Here is a 3,777-nt window from a genome sequence, read left to right as displayed (position 1 = left end):
CGGAGAGGGGAAAGGGGAAAGGGGGAGAGGGAGAAGGAAAGGGGGGTCGCGTCCCCCACCCCTTGTCCAATTCGGATTGGGCTTAGGGGGGGGAGCTCCTACTCTTGTGGCAGCCTCCCTCTCTCTACTATGGCCCAAATAGGCCCATTAACTTTCCCGGGGGGTTCGGGTAGCCTACCGGTACTCCGAGAAATCCCCGAACCTTATCGAAACCATTCCGGTATCCGTATATAACCTTCCAATATATCAATATTTACCTCTCGACCATTTCGAGACTCCTCGTCATGTCTGTGATCTTATCCGGGACTCCAAACAACCTTCGGTCACCAAAACACATAACTCATAATACAAAATCGTCATCGAACGTTAAGCATGCGGACCCTACGAGTTCGAGAACTGTGTAGACATGACCGAGACACATCTCCGGTCAATAACCAATAGCGGAACCTGGATGCTCATATTGGTTCCTACATATTCTAGGAAGATCTTTATCGGTCAAACCGCATAACAACATACGTCATTCCCTTTGTCATCGGTATGTTACTTGCCCGAGATTCGATCGTCGATATCCTCATACCTAGTTCAATCTCGTTATCGGCAAGTCTCTTTACTCACTCCGTAATGCCTCATCCCGCAACTAACTCATTAGTCACATTGCTTGCAAGGCTTATAGTGATGTGCATTACCGAGAGGGCCCAGAGATACCTCTACGATACACGGAGTGACAAATACTAATCTTGATCTATGCCAACTCAACAAACACCTTCGGAGACACCTATAGAGCATCTTTATAATCACCCAGTTACGTTGTGATGTTTGATAGCACACAAGGTGTTCCTTCTGTATTCGGGAGTTGCATAATCTAATAGTCAGAGGAATATGTATAAGTTATGAAGAAAGCAATAGCAATAAAACTAAATGATCACAATGCTAAGCTAACGGATGGTTCTTGTCCATCACATCACTCTCTAATGATGTGATCCCATTCATCAAATGACAACACATGTCTATGGTCAAGAAACTTAACCATCTTTGATTAATGAGCTAGTCAAGTAGAGGCATACTAGGGACACTCTGTTTGTCTATGTATTCACACATGTACTAAGTTTCCGGTTAATACAAGTCTAGCATGAATAATAAACATTTATCATGATATAAGGAAATATAAATAACAACTTTACTATTGCCTCTAGGGCATATTTCCTTCATGACGCACCAGGCATGGGTTGCATTGGCCGGAACTAAGATCCAGATTGGATCCTCCAGCAACTTTAGCTTCTACATGCCTAGTTAGATCTTCGTTTTCTAATCCATGAAATTTTGTTGCCAATGTCGCGAGCCACCTTGAGCCTATCAAAACCTTTGCACTAGGCGGAGCCTTATTTTTCGTCAACTTGGAGTTCGTCACCAACACACGCGAGAGCTCATCCTCAGTGGTCTGGTTTCCATGCAAGCCGGCACATGGTTCGGTCTTCTGCAACCCACCCACCTCCCACTTAATCACTAAGGGCTTATTCGGTTGCAAGGGGTTGAAGGGGTTTGGAGTGGATTGGAGAGGATTAAATCCCCTACAAGTCAAATTCCCCTTCAATCCTATCCAAGAGAGGTTTAACCGAACAAGGCCTAATGTGGAAATGATCCAGGACATCCTCAAAGAGCATGATGAGCCCAAGGACGAGATGGAGGAAGATGGAGTAGCATCCAATTGCCCCGTCGAGGACACGATACCAACATGTCTCCGCCTGTGACAGGCTACAACCTTCTCTGAGCTCCACTTCAACATCATGTCAGGTGACGAGCCTATCGATGAGATAGAAGAAAATGGGGGCAACATCTAGTTTTCCCGTGGCGACCTTACTCTCGACCCTTCTGTGGTAGACCACATCTTGCTACATGGTCAACAGTGCCACCAACGCTAGCGCAGAAACAAAAGAGACCTAGGACATGATCCCCACCTACCAGGACGACAACACCCTCGCCTCCCTCACCATGTTGGTGCTAGGTACCGATGAGCCCAAGAAAACTTAAAAAAAATCTGCAAGAACAAATTGCAAATCTACTGACATCAGTAGCGGTAGCGCAACCGTATGCTCCAGCAACAATCCACATTGTTGGCGTCAAGAGAACCATTTCAAGACCGGGCACTGCGATGCCTCTCGGCTGAAGCAGCAAATGAGCTGGATCCTTTGAGTCGGTCTGCCCGCCACACTATTCAGGGCAAAGCTCTGCCCCGTTCGATAGCGTTTCGCACCCCGGCCAAATCCTCGAGGCGGCAACCGTAGAGTTGGGAAATATCCAACTTCCTAAAGATCAGCCCGACAGAGAGGCCTTCAACACGGCCGTCCACCTCCCTCCTGAAGACGGCAGTGGTGTAGCAGGCCCAATACAACAAGTCCAGGAGCAAGGTGGCGACACGGACACATCAACAAGTTGTTCATATTAGTAGTTTAAAAAAAGCGCTTCAACCCCTAAAAATAGCTATTCATATTAGTTTTGGGGCATGCTACGCGTCGGTCGGCTGATCTTTTCAAAAGATCCGCCAGTTCGGGAGCCGTCCGATCTATATTACCCACCATACGATCCCAACGTACAAGCTATCGTCTCACTTAAAGCGAAAAATAGCTCGCGTGTTGTTTCATAAGCACGATAGGACAACTCTCGCGTACTAGTGCGTTCTCCTGGCGAGCCCATTAGTGAGAGTTGGAATGCTTTTCCCGTGGCTTTGAACCTCTCGTCGGAGGTTCTATTTAGTTTTCCTTTTCTCCCATTAAGTTTATCCAATTTTCTGTTTTATTTTCCTTTCTTTTCATTTTTTATTCTTTGAAATACATGTTGAATATTTTTCCTCTTTTTAATAAGCAATTTTCTAAAATTGAAGGACATTGTTTTAATTGTGTGAACATTTTTCAAATTAGGGAGACTTTTGTAACACCCCGGATGTAATTTACCTTATCTGTATTCCAACTCTTGCCATTTCCGGCACTAAGTTATGTCATTTCCTCGTTGTCGGGTTTTTGTCTCTGTGTGTTTTGTCTTTGTCATGCATCTCATATCATGTCATCATGTGCATTGCATTTGCATACGTGTTCATCTCATGCATCCGAGCATTTTCCCCGTTGTCCGTTTTGCATTCCGGCGCTCCTATGTCCTCCGGTGGTCCTTTCCACCTCTTTTCGTGTGCAGGTGTTCACTCTATTTTTAAGTTTTATTTAAGTAAACCATGCACAATGCATAGGACTACCCCCCCCCCCATTTTCAAATTTAAAATTTTTAGTCCTTTTAATTGACATAGATACAAATACTCTACCAGGATGATGCACAAGAAAAGGTCAGGATAGCTCAGTTGGTAGAGCAGAGGACTGAAAATCCTCGTGTCACCAATTCAAATCTGGTTCCTGGCAGAGAAAAAAAAAGATCCACCGAATAGGTATTGATCCAAATACCTCGAGATGGATTGTGATACATATTCATTAATAATATTTATTCATCTAAGTGGATAAATCATAATATAAATATAGAGGCACCGCCTGTCGAGTTTCGTACCATTTGGACATTGTTTGATACTCCAACGGTTAACCGAGGGACCGAAAAGGCCTCGTGTGTGTTGCAGCCCAACACCCCTCCAAAGTGGCCCAAAACCCACATAAACCTCCTCCATCATCTAGAGCGTTCGATCACGATTGTGTGGCCGAAAACTGTGCTCAATTTGGAGCTCCCTAGCTCCCTCTACCTCTATAAATAGGCCTCCCCTCGAAAATCCCGGGTCTCTTCTTCCCC

The 3,777-nt window shown here is 45.1% G+C and overlaps 1 non-coding gene across 1 annotated transcript; it reads left to right on the top strand.

The window, feature by feature from the left end:
- The first annotated feature begins 3,328 nt into the window (after nucleotides 1-3,328).
- Nucleotides 3,329-3,401, top strand: TRNAF-GAA. The gene has a single exon. It is a non-coding gene; the product is annotated as a tRNA-Phe (tRNA).
- Nucleotides 3,402-3,777: the final 376 nt, after the last annotated feature.

The sequence above is a fragment of the Triticum dicoccoides genome, chromosome 4A (genome assembly GCF_002162155.2).
Source record: "Triticum dicoccoides isolate Atlit2015 ecotype Zavitan chromosome 4A, WEW_v2.0, whole genome shotgun sequence".
In the NCBI taxonomy this organism is placed as follows: domain Eukaryota; kingdom Viridiplantae; phylum Streptophyta; class Magnoliopsida; order Poales; family Poaceae; genus Triticum; species Triticum dicoccoides.
Note: the sequence above shows the minus strand (reverse complement) of the source record. Positions and strands in the feature narration are given on the sequence as shown.